Source organism: Prionailurus bengalensis, chromosome A3 (assembly GCF_016509475.1).
Source record: "Prionailurus bengalensis isolate Pbe53 chromosome A3, Fcat_Pben_1.1_paternal_pri, whole genome shotgun sequence".
Classification (NCBI taxonomy): Eukaryota; Metazoa; Chordata; class Mammalia; order Carnivora; family Felidae; genus Prionailurus; species Prionailurus bengalensis.
The window spans coordinates 11093188-11112407 of record NC_057354.1 but is presented as its reverse complement, the minus strand read 5'-3'; the positions used below and the strand labels follow the sequence as shown (position 1 = coordinate 11112407).

General features: G+C 43.1%; 1 protein-coding gene across 6 annotated transcripts in view; it reads right to left on the bottom strand.

Moving 5' to 3' along the window:
• The window catches only part of LOC122467268 (activity dependent neuroprotector homeobox), a 34019-nt gene that overhangs the window by 12599 nt on the left and 2200 nt on the right, over positions 1 to 19220 (bottom strand). The window contains exons 1-2 of one of the 6 annotated variants that reach the window (XM_043553669.1): positions 17497 to 17584; positions 15293 to 15466 (exon numbers count right to left, since the gene is read on the bottom strand). The exons of 1 other annotated variant lie outside the window; for it this stretch is intronic. The gene's annotated coding sequence lies outside the window, so the exon portion shown is untranslated. Of the gene's footprint in view, positions 1 to 13864; positions 13936 to 15292; positions 17007 to 17496; positions 17656 to 19220 lie in introns of those variants that run through there. 4 more of the 6 variants (XM_043553671.1, XM_043553667.1, XM_043553673.1 and 1 more) reach the window with 4 other exon arrangements.

Here is a 19220-nt window from a genome sequence, read left to right as displayed (position 1 = left end):
TATTAACAACTTAAAATAAGTAGCGTTTGGGTAAGCATATGCCATCTGATGAACTAGACTTAAAATATCAATTTTTGAGAATGATTTAAATTCACTGCTGCTGAATGATTCAGCCACACTCCTTCCTATTGATCTTTGAGAATTATATCCACACCTACTGATTGGGGCCAAAACATTAAAGTTTTAGTAATAATCCTGGCCAAACTCCTACTCATGCACTTTCTTAGAAAGCACGAGTCAGATGGCAGAAATGAAAATCTGAGATCTGTAGCCCTAAGCTAGAGATGAAATGAAAACACGTATTGAAGACTCATCAAATACATACTCCTTCTACCCCCCTCCATATACCAAAAACAAAAACATTACTCCACGTACCAAGAGAGTAAATGAGGTAGAGTGAGTGTGTCTCATGAGGACGTACCATCTATATAGGCTGAATCTGTACACAGGAAGGACAATACTACCTCACTGTGAACTTTCCTTAGGAGCAAAGAAGCCATTATCTGAGAAAAAGAATGATCCTTTAGGAAGCAAAATCTCTGCCGAAAGGCTTGAATCAAGCTAGGTGTCGTACTCAGGTTCTCCTGGGTTAGGAAGACGAACAGGAATCCGACAGACGGTGCTAGTTTATCTGGCTCAAGGCAAGGTTGGCAGGACCTGATGTACCTACCAAGAGTCAATGAGGCTTGTCTATGTATGATAAGGTCCCTCACAGAGCCATCAGATCAAGGATAGCATCCTTTAGTCTCTGTTTTTAGGGGTACAAGAAAAGCAGAAAACATAACTGTGCCCACAGAAAGTTAAATCAAAAACAAAAAACCCAACCTTAACCCTTTGACCAGGCACAGATAATCAAACAAGCCAGAAGAAAAAAAAAAAAGCCCCCACATCAAACTTTTCCTTCAAGTGTGGATGTGACATGGGATTTTTCAGTATTACAATTCTTCCTATTTTTATGTGCATTCTTATGTTTCCCAAGTTCTTAATAAGAACATATGGTGCTAATTTAACATGCCAGAAAATACGGAAGTAAATACGACAGCATGTCCTAGTTTCCATCACCCCCAAGTACAAGTGCAACTTTCTCGTATCTGGGAACCAAAATCGAAGAAGCACATACCCGAGTGACAACTAATGCATCAGTTATGTTAGTGATTATAACTTGTAATTATCTTAAGCAAATGTTTCTAACAATGCACTGAGAGCTAGCCAGGAATGGTTACTTCTTCCTGGTAACACCGAAACATAAGCTGCTTAGTCTAAAACCAGGGTTTTCAACACCCCCGACACCCCCTTTGAAGAGGAAACCCTGGTTTCTAAACAAATCTTAACTGAATTATAAAAAAGTAGAGGGACTCAGGTTAAAATGGGAAGAGAAAAAAGGAAAAGTCTGTTCCCGAGAATCTCCTTGAAATAGTTACTTGCCTGAACTGTTTCTAAAGCAAATATATATGCCAAGGTGGCAGTTGTGAAATGTAGAATCTGGACCTGGTGGGCAATCACCCAAAGCAAGAAGCCTGATGGCTACAGCAGAATTCCAGTAGTTTACTGAAAATCTCCGCCACATAAAATTACAGTCTGATCAGAGTATGGTTATCAGAAGCCCACAATAAGCCTAAGGATTAAAGTACAGTTGATACTTTGATGTTGTCTTTTAAGCCTTTCTACATTAAGCTGTAAAGAAAAATACACATGTGGGAAAATCTTTTACTGGGGGCTGGGGGTGGGATCAAAGGCCGGGAATTATGCCATTACTAGTGAAGAAAAATGGCAGTTGTTATTTTCTAAATTAATAAAGAATTAGGAAGACATTCAAACTACTACAATATAAACAATTACATTTTTGAAAACATCCTCAGTCCAAATTAACATGTAAGAAGAAATTCAGACCCTTGATATTAAGAAAACAAAGTATTCCGATGTTCTAAGGATTCAACTATTTATATAAAGATCTTATAACCCACACTGGGGTTTAAGGGTCAGATATATTTTAAGTTTAAATCGCTAACTAAATTTTATTTTTTAAGAAGCACAGACATTTTAAGATTTTCATGAAATCTTCATGCTACCTATGATGTACTTTTTTTTTAAAACAGCTCTTGTGACGTCTCTGTGGAAACATTTAGGACCCATTAAAATAAAAACTAGGCAGAAAGAAAACATTTCCATATTTGTGCGCTCACTCTTCCTCTTACCACCTCCTCAGCAACATATTTAATACCAGTCGATATCACAGAGCATCAATGTGGTTATTGTAAAACACAGTTTCTTTTATAATCAGTTAAGTGCTTATCTTTCCTGATAATTCTGGGATCAGAAGCAGTGAACAGACACATCTTATTTGCTTTTAAGGGTGTCACTAAGTCCTACATTTAAACTAAACCAGTCGTAAAAAAGTTTGTATGTTTGTATTTTGAAAAAGAAACCCTGTAAAAGCCTTTCTAGAACAACCTTCCAACGAGTGACAGTGTTGAGAGCCCAGAGCCTAACATTCAGTCTGGAAGCAATCACCCTACTCAATCTTTTTTTTTTTTTTTTTTTTTTTTTTTTTTTTTTTTTTTTAAGCCACAGTCCTGAACAGAAGCAGCTAATCTTTCAATTTCCTATAAACTTGGGCAAAAGACCTTGCAGATGCCAGAGGCTCTTCATAGAAAGGCAGCTCTAATTATCATCTCTCTTTCCCAATCCCAAATACCACAGAGCATGTACCTGATAATCCAGGAGCAGAATGCTCTTCTGGATTAGCAGATCAAACTGTGTAGCATGAGAGGTAAGAAAACAAAGTTTAGGCTCCCTTCTCCTTAATTAACAGAAATTGTGAAGTAGTGTTGAGGCCGCAACAGGGGTTTATTAGGAAAGCCCAGGAGGATGAGGAAGAGAAATTACTTTGCAAATGAAGACACACTTGTACCAGAAACTAAATCTGAATAATGAATTATTTTGCTTAGGATAATCATGTTAGAACCCTGTTAATAAAGAAGCAGACAGGAAATGTAACCAATTTCTGTTTTATTCTTATCCACTAACTGCATTGACTCTTACTATTCTCTGATAATAATAAATCCCAATGGAGTTAATCTTGTCAAATACAAAACTGCCTCCAGAAAAAAAAAGACATTTTGATGTTCTTCAAGTCTTAACCAAATCAATGATTAAATTCCTTAAGCTTTCATACTATTTTTTTGGTAAGTAGATGGCAACATGAGTGTATTTATGCAAATATAGCATCCTGTACAACGTTTGGTCATAGGAACACTTTTGGCCACTGTTGACGAACCATGGGTGAATCCCTCCCACAAGCAGCCCTGCTCTTAGATCATCTCTCTGCCTGATCACCTTGAGTGAGCACAGCACAGACCCTGCCAGGAAGCTTGTCCCACGCCGGAAAGCTCTGTCCACAAGCCTAGAGCTCTCAGTCCGGGTACAGAAATCTTTAATCCTCTAGCCACAGAGCAGCCTTCCACGTTTTTCAGACCCTTTCTCCTCCCAAATATTCCCCCTTCTCCAAGTTACCCACACTCAGTTCTTTTCACCATTGCTTCTGCTATCACAGAAGCCAATCTCCAGTGGACACGCTCCAGTCTGTCAATGTCTTTGGTGCCCTGAATAAACTTATTCCAGATATGCTAAATCAGAAGGTCAAATGGGACAACACTTCTCTAGTTCTGGATGTTACTGGGGTTTTTTTCAAATTTTATTATTTTTTAAAAAAGTAATCTCTCTGCCCAACATGGGGCTCAAATTCATGACCCTGAGATCAAGAGTCGCATGTTCCACTCACTGGGCATGCCCTGGATATTATTTTTAAATTAATGCTCCTGAAAGGCGTGATTTGTGTTGGCGGCAGCCACCTCACATGTGACAATTAACCAAGATTTTTTTTTTTTTTTTTAAGTATGTGCTGCATGTTTCAGTATTAGGTGGTTCAGTTGGTGAGAAAAAAAAAATCTGTACTGAGTCCACGTCTGGTTTGAAGGGAAGTAATTATCAAGTCTTTAAGTATCTTTTCAAGTGAAGGGGCAAGAGTATTCTGATTCTATTCTGAAGTGGAACACTGTGAATCACTGAAAGAGCCTCAGGGTTGCCTAATCTAAACTCTTCTCATTTTACAGATTAGCAACTGAGGTGAAGCACCTGACCCAAGGGTGATCAGTGTGTCGGTGACAGAGCCGGGTCTCAAGGTCATCTTCAGATCTAGGATGCAGCCCTCCTCCCATTACCCATTTGGACCAAGGTCTGATCTCTGACCCTGAAGGTAATAAACAAGAGCATGTCAAATACATACATCTCCAAACGCCAAAACTTCAAAACTCAAGACTGAAATGGCCTTATACAAGCTCAACTAAACTAGCTCAAGAGGTGAAACTGTGATTAAGAATACGCACATATCTCAGGTCAGATGGCCCCGTGAGATCCAGAGAACTGAAACAAGAACTTAGTTCTGAGACCACTTGCTCTCAAGTGCTCTTACCATCACCACGAATGCCAACTCACTAAACGGTCACGCTGGAAGGATATCTAAATCGTAATACTAACTTGCAAAACGGAAACCACAACCTTCGTATCCCTAAGGAAAACGACAGCTTTTCAAAAACAGACGTATCCTATGTCTCTCTTTTACCACCTTCCAATCATCAATACTCGAACCATGCTACTCCAAAAACTGCTTGGGAAAGAAGAGGCTTTGGTGATCCTTTTTCTTTTTCTGGAGAACAGGGTTAGGCAGGAGGCTGGTCTGCTTTCAACTACCTCTTAGGCTCTTTTTGGCAAATAAAGTTCCATTCATTTTTGTTACAAAAGCAACCGGGAAATAAAAACCTACATCCACGTAAAAACCTGTACAGGAAATGTTCTCACAGTAATTATTAACACCCAAGGAGAAACAACCCAAATCTCCATTAACTGTTAAATGGATAAATAAAATGTGGTATATTCACATAATGAAATGATCCAGCCATAAAAAAGTACTGATATATGCTCCAACACAGATGAAACCTGAAACATCGTATGAAATACAATGTAAAAGAAGTGAAAGATGTCAGCTGCCAGAGGCCACTTGTTATATGATTCCATTTACACAAAAGGTGCAGAATAGGCAAATCTACAGAGACGTAGAGTAAAGCTGCCAAAGGCTAGAGGAGTTGGGGGGAAGGTTGAAGGTGACTGCTAATGGGGACCCGGTTCTTTTGTGGGGTGATAGCTGCACAACTCTTTGAATATACAAAAAAAAAATCATGTATTTCATGGGGCTGAATTGTATGGTGTATGAGTTACATCTCAGTAAGACTGTGACAAAAGAAAAAGGCAACTGGAGCTCATATAACAAAATGTAGAAAAGGCATGGAACACAAATAATCATACCCAAAGGCAAGGGTTAACATTGGGTATATTTATCCTTCTGGATTTTTACACACATGCAATTTTTCTTTTCTTTTTTTTTTTTTTTTTTTAACGTTTATTTATTTTTGAGACAGCATGAACAGGGGAGGGGCAGAGAGAGAGGGAGACACAGAATCTGAAACAGGCTCCAGGCTCTGAGTGGTCAGCACAGAGCCCCACGCAGGGCTTGAACTCACGGACCGTGAGATCATGACTTGAGCCGAAGTCGGACGCTTAACCGACTGAGCCGCCCAGGCGCCCCGCAATTTTTCTTTTGAAAGGAAATGCATCTATGCATCTCAAGCATTTAGTCATGCAGCAAGAAAAGCAATGTTGGCTGAGATTTTTTTAATTTTTATTCTAAGAACTGTGCTTTCCTTCCAACAAGGGTAAATGCTAGCACAAATGGCTATTCTTCACATAAAATGTGGTTAGCCTGAAATGAATGGAGGTATGCTTTTATTTATTTAAAAAAAAATTTTTTTTATACCTTAACTAATGTCTCCACCCAACATGGGGCTCCAACTTACAACCTGAGATCTAGAGTTGCATGCTCCACCAACTGAGCCAGCCAGGCACGCCTGGAGATATGCTTTTAAATCAATTTATATTGTGTAAAAATACACGTAACAAAATTTACCATCTTAACCATTTTAAGCGTACAGTTCAGTGGTATTAAGTAGTCATAATACCATTTTACCATCACCACCACCCATCTCCGGAACTCTTTTCACGATGCAAAAGTCAAACTCTATACATTAGACAATTAACTCCCCATTTCACTCCCCTTCTGCACCAGGCGACCACAATTCTACTGTCTCCATGATTTTGACTACTAAGTATTTCACGTAAGTGGAATCACAAAGTCTTTTTGTGACTGGCTTTTCCTTTTGCACAATGTCTTCCAGGTTTGTACGTGTTAACCTGTGTCTGAATTTCCTTCTTTAAAAAAAAAAATAAATGTTTTTTTGTTTTTTGTTTTTTGTTTTTTTAACGTTTATTCATTTTGAGAGACAGAGAGAGACCAAGCACAAGTGAGGGAGGAGCAGAGAGACAGGGAGACACAGAATCCGAAGCAGGCTCCAGGCTCTGAGCTGTCAGCACAGAGCCTGACACGGGGCTCGAACTCACCACGAGATCATGACCTGAGCTGAAGTCAGACGCTCAACCGACTCAGCCACCCAGGTGCCCCCAAATTTCCTTCCTTTTAAAGGCTGAATGATATTCCATGCTATGTACGTGCCACATGTTGCAGTTGATGGGACACCTGCGTTGCTTCCACCTTTTAGCTATTGTGAATACTGCTGTGAACATGGGTGTACAAGTATCTTTTCACACGGTAATTCTGTCTCCACAGCGGTTCTACCACTTACATTCCCATTGACAGTGCACGATGCTTCCAATTTCTCCCCATCTTCACCAACACCTGTTAACTTTTTATCACAGCCCTCTTAATGCGTATGAGGTAGTATTTCATCGTAGGTGTGATGTGCATTTCCTTAATGACCATGAAGGGTACTGAGCATCTTCATGTGCTTACTGGCCACTTGTATGTCTTCTTTGCAGAAAGGTTTATTCAAGTCTTTGCCCATTTGAGATATGCTTTCACATGTAAAATATACTTGGGATTTCCAAGACTTAGAATTAAAAAATGAAAAATAGCTTGTAAGTACCTTTTCAAAAATAATGACATGTTGAAATGACCATACTTTGGACTTACCAGGTTAAAAACACATTACAATTAATTTCATTTTTAAATTAAATGTTAACATTAAATGAAATTAAAAGTTAAAATGTGGCTACTGGAAACACAGACGAACCTTGAAGACATTAGGCTACCTGAAATAAGCTGGTCACAAAAGGACAAATACTGGGATTCTACTCACAGGAGATACTAAGTGTCACTACTGGAAAATCTGAGGCAACAATGCTGAATATGGGACCAAATAAGGTTTGCTAATAATTTTATCAGCATGGATAGTCTGGTTCGAAATCAGAGGCATTTATCATTGATGAGTCTCTGCCAAAACTGAATATTATGCATCTGTTAAGATTTCTTTGCACAGGACAGATCTTCTAGAGCAGGTCCTGGATGTACAGGAACGTTGAAGGCCTTTGTAAAATTCTGGACCTTTTCGACAGTATTAAATGAATGACTCTATGGTAACATACTAATGGTCCCCAACTGTTGAGTACTTAAAAAAAATCTCAGTGAAGGGGTGCCTGGGTGGCTCAGCTGGTTAAACATCCGACTCTTGATTTTGGCTCAGGTCATGATCTCATGGGTTAGTGAGATTGAGCCCCACATCTGGCTATCCACAGACAGTGCAGGCCTGCCTGGGATTCTCTCTGTCTCTCTGCCCCTCCCCTGCTTGTGCTCGTGCACTCGTTCTCAAAATAAATAAACTTAAAACATGTAGCAGTACAGAAAAGATTTTCAAAGATTTTCCATGTGTTAAATTTTTAAATGACTTTACATTTCTTTCAAATGGTTATAAAAGTAGAACTGCAACAGGGGAAAGGTCCTAACAAAAATAAATCAGGAAGGCTTTTCAAAGGTGACACAGTGATGAAAATTTAAGTTTACTAAGTTTTGTTTTCTTCATGTGGTGTGGCTCATTAATATCAAACCACGAATCTAGTGGGAAATGAACAGCCCCATTCACATTATCTTCAAAATTACAGTTACACTGTGATTCAAATGTTTTGTTTTAAATACTCATCACAGGTGAGTTCAGATTTAGTAAAACTATGACCTGAAATTATAACTGATACAGTGTGGTAAAGAGGTAGTCATGGCTGTAAATTACAATCACTATGAATCATTTTTTTAGCAGAGACTGATCTTCCTGATCTCAACTGATGGACTTAAGAACCCTTAAAATATGCAAGAAGACAAGGGTGCCATCTCAGTATCCAAAGCAAAGAAAGTCTATTGAAAAGATCTTGCTTGGTTTCTTCCCCTCTGCTAGATCTCTAGCAATCTACAATGGTGGCTGACACATAGCAGGCACTCAACACATGTCGACTGAATGAACAGTCCCTGCCTAGAAAGGACTTACAGAGATGACACCCCATAAATATACACAGGAAAAGAAGCAAAGTGTCAGATGTGTGACAAACTAAATGCACTGAGGTTTCATAAAAGGGAGAATTCATTCTCAGCAGGGGAGCTCAGGAGAAGGTGGAAATAGAGGCTAAGCTGGGGCCACTAGGTTAGTTGAGAATCTGCATTCACTGCAAAAAAATAAAACAAAAACAAACAAACAAACAAAACCTTGCTGGCACACAGTTCCAGAGGTGGGAAAGCAAGGAGTTTTAGGAAGTACTGTACAGAGTCCAGAATGGCTGATATGTCAAGCTTCTGAGTAATAATGAATGACAAGGGTGGAAGGGTAGGTCGGGGACAGGAAAGAAGCCTTGAGTGTGAAGCTAGAGTCTGCTGCTATGTCTGGCAGGCACTGAGACGCTGCAGATACTAAAGTAGAGAAGTGATACAGTTCTAATGGCACTTTAAGAGAATCCATCTGGCCATGGTCGGCAGGTCCCATTTAAAAAAGGCCTAAAGGAAGTCTATAAAGAGTGGCATACCAGGCCTAAGCAACTGTCAGAATTGCCTGAGAGAGCTTACACCCATTTCAGACCTATGCGATCTGAAAGGTCTGCAAAATCACCAGAGCCTTAGGTACAAGGTAAGGTAATACGATATTGAAGTGATAGCAAAAGGTGAAGTTCAAGGCTGAACCCTATAGCCTACATTAAAATCTGTTTTCCAGTAAGACTATATTGTTTTTATGAATAAATATTTAGCTGACCCATCAGCCACATGTAAAATTGTTACCTCCAGCTTCAAACTTCTGTAACAAATAGGGACACAACAAAGTTTTCCTCTGCTCAAAAGAAAGATGGTACAATGTAGTGATTAAGAATACAGCTACAGCTCCAGCTCCAGAGCTGGACAGATCTGTGTTCAAATCCTTACTCTTGCCACTTACTAGCTTTGTGAACTTAAAAATGTTACTCAACCTCTGCAGGTCTGTTTCCTTATGGTATAACCAGAAGGACACTATCCCCATTGTTCAAGTGCCAGAAGGATTAAATGAGATGATACCAGTTAATATTTATAGCAGTTATCATTATTATCTTAAGCCAGATCAGATACTGGAATAATCACTTTGAAAATTATGATATCACACCACAGTACATATAATCTTTTAAAAAAAACATGGACTATTATTCCTGAGAATCAGACGTGGTTGCCATATTCCTGTTCCTATACACATTATAACGCGCATTCACACACATAACAGTGCTTTCACAGAATATGTTTATGGGAGCTTTTCATGTTAAAGAGCATATTCTTAACTTCACAAACTCTGCGGCACTTAAAACGTTTATGCAATAGCGTATCTGCAGGTACCCACAATAAGCCTAGGTGACTTACAGTCACATAGAAACTTAAAGGCGTGATCTAGATTTTGCATATTTATTATTTTAAAAAGCATGTGGGTCACTTCTCTTTTAAGAAGACTTTCAGACTACAAGACTAGTGCCTATGACTGGAAACTCCCTATTACTTGGGAGTATTTAGATTTCAGATGAGATTCCTAGCTGTGACCGCCAGAATCTACAAAACACCAATGGAACCAATGGCTTTCAGGGTGCACTTCTGAGAGTGTGCTGAAACTGTTAAGATATATACATGGATGGAAGGGGAGATGAGGCCAGAGGGACAAGATGACAGCTGAGCAACTGGAGGTATGGTCCCTAACCCTTCATTGATATTACATACTGGAATAGACGCAATTTTATGTGACAGGGAGAAAGATGCCTCACAGCTTACCGCCCACCCCAAAAGGATGGAGACCATCTCCAACACCCTAATCTAACTTCAGAGAGTATGAGACGGGGAGGATTTCCCAATTTACTCCGTTTTAAACAGGCATTCCGGCAAGGCAGGGACACAGCGTGGGGCACGACTCCAACACTCTGGTGCCTACGTAAGAACTCCATAGCTTAGTGATGCTGCTGTCAATTTAGGTGGACAACCTGGCTTAAGAGATATGTGAACAAGGGAAATCAATTCACAAGTGAGCCTAAGAAGACATCTAGGTACATCTACTTTTAATCATTCCAGTGACATGTCCTTGTCTTTGCATCTAAATCGCCTAAGATGAAAAACCGGTTATTTTTAATCCCTTAATGATAACATGTCCATGCTCTATCAAAACTACTCAAATAATTTTCCCAGAGTAAGGGAAAGGTTAGTTTTCTCCTCATCCATGAATAAAAGAATAATTTACTTGAATCACCTCAAGTTTTTCTAAGCTACCTCCAAAGAGTCAAAGTTTAGGCAAAGCTTTCTTTGTAGCAGAAGCATTATTCTTGCAGCAGGCTTTGCCCCTTGCTGGCTCAACCCTTATACCTTCTGCAGAGAAGTTTTTTCTTGGTGTTGTTTTTAAGCCTAACTGTTTCAGAACCAGGACTTTGAGCCCACTGTGTAACACACTTCCAGTCTCCCTTTCACGAGAGCAAGAACTCCAACTACTGACTTATGTTTACAACCCCAACTTAAAATTTTAATGAGTTTTTCTGTATTTCCACCAGACAGAAGTTTTTTCAGATATATCACATTTCAAAAGAAACCACCCATACAGGTTTCCAATTGTTGCCAGTTCCCACCAGAAAAAGATGCAGATTTTCAAGGGAAGCACAGGATTCCACACAAAACTCTTCAGCGGAGCACAGAGGGTTCAGAAAAAGGAAAGGCAGAAGGGCAAAAGCCAGCAATTATCTGTCTAAGCAAAAATAACTGCTCAGAGGAGAGAAGGAATAAGACTGCCCTAAACCAAAACACTGGAAAAAGCAACAGGACCACAAACAAACTTTCTTTTTAGATCCTTGGACAGGCAACTCCAAACTAGACACACACTACTTCAACTAACCACCCCCCAGCACAATTTTCACCGGTGCTCTCTTGCTAGCCTCTTTGTGAAGCCCACTTAGGATCCTTGGGTATTCTCTGATACAGAAGCACAAAACATCACCATGAAGCATTCGTGTGTGTCCTCATCAGCCAAACAGCACATGGGAACCTATAAAAGCCTATGTTCCAGGCACAGGCCTGGCACAGACACATTCTGTAGCTCACTTCATCAGTGCATGTCGCAGTGCCTTGATTTGCCCACTTGTGAAACAAGCACAATCCTGAGAGAGTTGAGAATGGTTTCATAAAGTGCCTGGCAAATAAAACAGGCATACCATTAATGTTATAATACCATAAAGGCCAGCAAAGAGGCCTTTCCACTCACAGCTCACCCTTACTAAAATCATCAACCAAGTCATGTGAAAAGTGACACATAAACAGCAACAAGCCACAGCTGAGTGACTCAATCATAACTCTATACCCTTACTGGAGAGGGAGTTAGGATGTGTAGGGATTTATTTTTAATTCTAAGGGATGGTCAAACAATGCACAAGTCTCCTACAGATCACGTGCATGCTTTTGAGTTAAACCTTAACCTTAAATCTTAAACTGCAGTATATGTTCAGGGCAGTCTTCCCTTAGTAAACTCTACCAAAAGTTCTTATGCTCTCCTTAATTTCTGAACCTTCATTTCTGGAACACTGCTGACATTCTGGAGATTTCAGTATTTCTCTAGCTGCTGTGTTAGAACTAAACCAGGGATCAATAAAAGCAAGGCAGCTTGTGAGTGCACTCCAAAGAACTACAGGCAGAGGCTAGCTAATGCATACACGGAGAGGAGAGAACCCAGATGGAAAGAATGAAAAGAACTTTGCATTTTACACTCATTAGAAAATGTGCGCCCTCAATCAAAATGGTTCCTTTATATAGCTGGCTCACATTTTATCTGTGACTTCCTAAGACACATATATCACAATATAATCAAGTACACATATCTGTACCCCAGTTTGAGAAGCCTGATAATACGTGAGGAGAGCCTTCTTCCAGTGAAGCGGAATATGGATTCTCATTTAAGCAGACTCCTAAACTGCCAGAGAGCAAAGGTAGATCACAACCAAAACATAGGTCTAAGGAGTACTAAGACCCTGAGAGACTGAGGGAGCACAATCAGCCTTTCCCTCACTTTGTAATTAACAGGATCGGGCTATAAAAAGCATAAAGTCACAATGGAATTGTGGCCACTCATGCTGGGCCAAACACAGATGGCCTCTTTCAAAAAGTAGCTCAATGATTAAGGCAGAAAAGTGCCAATGAGTAAATAAGAAATGGCTTCTACGTTCAAAATTATCAATTCAGTTAGCGTGGGGCGGTTTCTCACCAATTTTAAACGCCAAGTTTCCAAACTAACATAAAATGTATAACTGACAGTGATGCACAGCAGCAAAATATGGCCATTTGCTCCAGACTTAATGTCACAGGCTCTTAGAAAACTAGAAGAAAAACTTCCTAAGTTTGTGAGGCTAAGAACATGTCAGGCTCTGTGAATCTAACTAAATTATTTACTTAGGGGAGCAAAGTTTTACTTAATGTTCATGTCTCTTAGGCAAATAAATGAAAGTTAAACTCCCCATGAAAAGTATTTTATCTTCTGGAAGACATAACAGACTTTAAAGTGAAAGTCTTTTAGAAGTCCAGGATGAACACGTGGATTATCACACAACAGTTTTGAGCATCTTGGTGTAAAAACTACAAATTAGCTTCTAATCTTATCATAAAATAAAATTTTTCATTTTTTTGTACTTTTCACATTTCTTAAAAGTTTATCTAAGATTTTAACAGGTTATTAAAAAAAAAACTACAACGTCTAATTCATTTTTTCCATAGTTAACATACTGTTTCCCAACCGCATCTCTAATGCATAGACTTTGTATTTAATAACAGACCAGTCATTTTCAACTCTAAAAAAGCGGGTTGTATTTGAAGTGTGTATATACACACGCCCATTAATGGACTCAACCTGCCAAAGTCTATTACAACTTATGCAATTTTTGTTACTTATATATAGTTCCCAAAAGACAAAAATACTACTGAAATTCTGAGGTTTTTCTTTCAATCTCTCTCTACCCAAGTATCGATCCCTACTTGCTCCTTTTTAACAGATCAGCCACATCATCCTCGTTAAGGTAATTCCCACAATTAAACATGTAGCCCGTGTGTGTACATCTTAAATATGTGAATCAAGAGACTGCTAAATATCTACATTTTAAAATACTGAAAATTATATTCAGTAGACATTTTTCAAATTCTGTGGATACTTACTAGTAAAGCGACCTTATTTAATTCTCCTTTTCATAATCAAATCAGTATGTGCATTTACATTATAACAAAAACCAAAAGCCATTTCTACTTGATAAAAGCCTCTTAGCTGGTTATTTGGTAGCAACTACATGTTCATGGAAAGGCCTATTCTAATCAGAGACTCTTTCTGGTTTTTAAAAGCTTAGCAACTCTTCAGATTGGGTCATCAAAAAAAAAAAAAAACAATAATTGTGAACTTACTTGACACTTAATCTGTTCAACATGGTGACGTTTTATTTTAATATAAATAGTATTAGAACTTTTCCTGCACTCTGGTTTAAGGAAAAAAAAGAGAAATTTAAGCAAAACAAATTCACAGTGTGTATGTTTACAACCAATGACTTCCAGGATAGCCAGGGCCAGAAGTCTTTAGAGATTCAAAGCCCAATCTCCTAAGTTTTCTATACAGAGACTTTAAGAACCAGAATCAAAGATTTGGTTAGTTCAATGTATAGCAGCCTCTAATAAGGTAATTTCAGTAAATTTCCAACAAGGGCCAAGATAAATTAGGAATTTCTATTAAAAGTTCAATTAAACAGAATACCCATCCCCACCCTCTGGTTTATTAAGGCTTTTTTTTTTTTTCTGTACTTTTAACAAGCCCTCATAGGTTTACCTAAATTCCAGCCTTCAAGCCCAATTGTTTCACCTTTTATTTATTTATTTTGACTAGTAAAACCAGGAAACCTTGAAACTGCAAAATACGTGCTTTCTAAGAGATCACAGCAAGTTTTCCTGTAGGGGAAAAATGGCTATTACCACTAAGGACATCAGTTAACACTGTATCGTATGAATAATTTGCCAAAGCAAACAAAAGCACCTTCACAAACTTCACCTCAAACATGGACTCAAGTAAGTCGTTTTCAAATTACTCATTTAAAAACTCATACAAGTATATACCAAAGACCAAGTACAGGTCAAAATTATACTTGTTTAATAAATACTGAGCAGTTTTTAAAATTATAATTAATACCACTTAGATTTAGTATCTGATTCTTGAAGTCACTAAAAAATTGCAAAAGCAATACTTAATTGTCTCCAAATGGAATATCTGAACCAAACTGCCTCCTTTTCACTCACCAAAATGTTACTTGGCAGCAAATGCTCAAGGAAAATTCTCCCTTAAGCACCAACCGAATAACTGTGTCTATCAAAGAATACATCCATTCATATCCCCACAAATTTATCTTGGTGTATCTATATAAAACTTGCAACAAAGTCTTAAAGTACCCTCTGAGTATCAACTACCACTGTTCAGTCATTGGTAGCAAGTTCATGTTCATGGAAAAAGTCTGTTCTGATCAGAGAATCTCCAAGGTTTATAGAAGCTTAGCAACTCTTGAGACTGGTCATCAAGATAACAGTAATTGAGAACTTAACTTTATACACAAGAGTGCAGAATGCAAACCATTAAAACAATATTAGCAACTTAAAAATTTTTCTCTTAAACAAGCCATTAAGTCATTTCTCTGTTCAGAACCCACGACTGCAACCAGCTCTAACCGGTTCCTTGAGGAATGTGGCTAGGCTGATATTTTGGAAGTGTTGGCTTTGGTGGTGACCAAGGAGGAAGAAGTCTCTGGCCTCCCTGTTGCTGCAGTTCCCACCCTCCAAAATGAATATACCCACCGGTGTGAATTGACAATGTGGTCCAAAGAGCAAGGCAGGAACGGAGTCCAGATCCTCAAAATGGTAGTACAGGGCATAACCACTAGGCCACCTATCAGTTCAGTACAAAAAGTACAACCCTGTGCATCATGGTGCAAAAGCTGGGGCCTAGGTTTCGCATTGTGCATCTCACACCTATGGAAATAACAAGAGGAGTAAAATCTATAGAAATCAACACACCCTAAGAAGGTGGGTGCTCACAGAAGACCGGTGTCAACACTTTTGCAAAGGTGGTTGGCTACTGGAGATAATGAACGGCAATTACAAGTCCAAAGTTGGAAGGCAACAAAATTTGACAATCAACTCTGTTGAGTCTGACAACGAAGAACTCAACATGGGCTCGATGTTTACCAACAAGGCTTTGCAAATCATGACACCCATCTACACGCTTATGAAAATTACTACCCCACTGAAATCTAACATCCCTCAAGAATGATTTTTAACTCTCAAAGACTTGGAAAGATTTGGGCCATGAAGAGAGGAGGTTATCAGCAATACTCCCAAACCCATTACTCTCAGGTTTTAAAGTTTCCCCCTTTACCACCTGACCTTGGAAAGACATGGTGACACATTCAAAGCTTAAGGTGGAAGAATTCCAGAGAACAGGAAATCTGTGTACCAAGGATGTGCCAAGAACAAATGTGGACTGTCAGGGTCAACAGTTCTGAACAAGTCAAAAGACAGAACTTCTAAAATGCTGGGTGGATTGTTTAAAAGAAATAAAATCACCGCTCTTGACTCACTTAATCCTTCGCCATGTTGCTGTCAGCTCACCAACTAAGAGTGCGAGAGTGTGTCTTGCTGGGTCCATTTTCCCATGGTCTGTAGAAGGCGCTGTGAAGCACATCCTGTTCTAGCTCTGGGGCCCTTCCCCCCTCTGCAGCCTTACCCAGTGCAGGGAATGCGCCCCCTACTGACTCCAACACTCATCGCCTTTAGCCGACTTGGCTGCGGTGCATTTTGGGTGGGGGCTGGTATTTTCTTCGTGGCCATAAACCAGAAGCAACAATGCAGATTTATAAAGAAACTGTATCAAGCTACCCAGGAGATTTTTTTGTTTTGTTTTGTTTCCTCCTGAAGGTTCAAGACACTGGCACGAGAAACATCAGGGATAGGAATTGGGCGTGTGGGGATGGACAGCATTAAAATGGCAAACACAGGAAGCAGTTTGGTTCTTTTTCCCTCCTAAGCCTTTGTCTGAGAAATGGGGTTATGGCAAGAACTGTCCAGAGGAACTGGTGAATGCAAGAACATCAAGAAGACTCAGTGTGGACACACGTGTAACTAAAAAGGATATCAGACCTTAGTGCCTGATCTTGGGCAGAAGAGGAAGAGAAGCAATCGCGCCTTTTCCAGCAGACAGGCATCCAGGTTGGGGGGAGGGGAAGGCAGGCAGGCAGGCAGCCCAGAGGAAAGAGAGGTGAATAAAAGGGTGCTCAAAGAACTCCTCCCCATTCATTGCAATTAAAAAAAAAAAAATCTTTTCGCAGCTTTCTGAATTTACATTTTTTACCGTCTTACTGCAAAGTTGGGGCTCAGCATGCTCGGAAGAGGTCGTGCTGACCAGGCAGCTGCGACTCGGAGAAAAGGGGGTGGTGGTGGACTCCGTGGTTAGGATAGGAGGGGAGCTGGCATGTTAGGGAGGAAGGGTTGCACGGCGGAGGCACAGACTTTCCACTCCCGTGCCATGCATGCTCCCCGCCCCCCAATCTGTCCCCCCTCCCCCCAGCTAAGGGTGGGCAGACCTGGCAGAAGGCTCGTCCCAAGCACTGGGGGTGTGCGTGGGGGGCTCGTGTTGGGGGGGGGGGCGGGGGACGGGAAGAAGGGATTAGTTCCAGGGATGGGAGCTGCTCGGTTCTTGCTGGGGGCGGGGTGGAGGGAGATGCCATCAGCGGCACGAGCTCCGGGGGCCAGGCGGGCTGCTGGCCTCGGCGGGCTCACGGGGCGGGGAAGGGGGGTCGGGCTGCAGGAGGAGGCGCCTGGACCCCGGAACGGAGCCCGGGTAGCGGTCCGCGCCGGGGCGGGCGCTCCGTCAGCACCGGAGTAGGCGAAGGAGCGTGTGCGGCCGGAGGGCTGGCGGGGGAAACAACAATGCGCCCGCGGGGCCGGCTCGGCGGGAGCGGGGCCGGGCCGCGGGTCGGCGCGCGGCGGCCGCCGGGGCTTACCTTGACTCGGCCTCGAGGCGCGCGCGGGGCCGGCGTGCTCGGGGGCCGGGCGGCGGCGGCGGCGGCGGCGGGCGGATGGCGGCGGCACGGCGGTGGCGAGGGCGCGCCCTGGGCCTCGTCGCGCTCCGGCTCGGCGGGCTCCGGCTCGCGCCGCGGCCGCGGCTGCTGCCGGGGGGCGCGGCGGGCGCAGCAGAGCGGCGGGCGGCGGCGGCGGCGCGAGCGGCTCCCTCCAGTCCCCGCGCGGGCGGCGGCGGCAGCGTCGTCGAGCGGTGCAGACAAAGGAGGGGCGGAGGGAGGAGACGGAGGGTGTGGGAGAGGCGGCTTCACCGGCGCGGGCAGGCGGGCGGCGGCGGCGGCCGCGCTCCTCTCGCTCCTCAGCAGCGGGGACCGAGAGAGGGAGCTGTGTCTGAGGAGACGCCAAAATCCCCCTTAGCGCTGCCCGCGGGAGGGGGAGGGGGCACAAGATGGCGGCGGCCGGGGGGGGGGGGGGCGGGAGTTCAGCTCATGGATCCCGGCGGGCGGCGGAGGGGAGACCGGGCCGGCGGAGGCGGCGGCGGCAACGGGCGGGGGAGGGGGCTGATCCCGCGTCTCCCCTCAGCAGACAATACAAGCGCCTCGGAGCGAGTCCCCGAACCTGCCCTAGCCAAAATGGCGGCCGAGAAAGAGCGGAAGTGACGTAAATGCCTCATTAGCATAAGAGGACTCATTGTCCAGCTAAGTAGGGGGGGCAGTGGGGGGCTTTACCCCTTCCCCCCATGTCCCCCAGGGACAACTGTCTCACTCCCACTTGTGCTTGCACCAAACTTTTTTGGAGGGAGGGTGGCACCAGCACCCCCACCTAAGAGAAATTATATAATCCCCTCTGAGGGGGAGCTCTCGCGAGAACCAAGAGGATTTGCCATTGACCCACTAGGAGGCGCCGCGGATAATGGCCGCAGTGCGCTTCCAGGGCCCGTGTGCACGGCGGGCGCCTTCCTCCGGCCGCAGCGCCGGCGGCGGAGGCACAAGCAGCGGGCCGCAGCACGCCCTGCACTCAGTCAGGTGGCCGTGCTGGGGATCCCTGCGCGGGCCCAGCTGGGCCTGGACTACATCTGGCGGGAGGGGGCGTGCGGGCAGCCAGGCGGCTCCACGTGCCGGGAGGCCCGCGCTCTCACGGGCCCGGCGGCCGCGGGAAGGGCAGGGGCACCTGGCCGGCCGTGCGCGATGCCTCCTGCCTTAAATGAGGCGTGAGGGCCTCGTGCTTCACACACCGACTGGAGAGGAGACACAGGCCCTCGGAGGCCTGGCTCCGTTCTGGTGGGGCGGGCCACTCGGTGGGCAGGGGCTGCGTCTTACAGAAGGCCGGCTGCCGCCCTGGGACTGGACATTCTTCCGGGTCGGTGATGGGCTCTTCTCTTTGGCCTGAGAAAACAAACGGGATCCCTAGCGCGTTGAGGCCACCGGACTGGTGAAGCCTGAAGATGAGAAGGGGTGTTGCCAACGGGCCTCCCCAAGATGCTCAATGACTATGCCAACTGTAGTCTCGGGGACACTTTTAGGGTGACCACAATCTGGATGGCACACCGGCAGTCTGCCTCTCGATTTAGGTCAACCCCAACCAACACATCATGTCAACATTTCTGAACCCACCTTTCATAGCAGAGTGCATCTGAGAGTATGTCCTTGGCTAAACAGCCTGGAGAGTAAGGGGAATACCAATCATGAAGGTTTAACCAAGCCTGTTC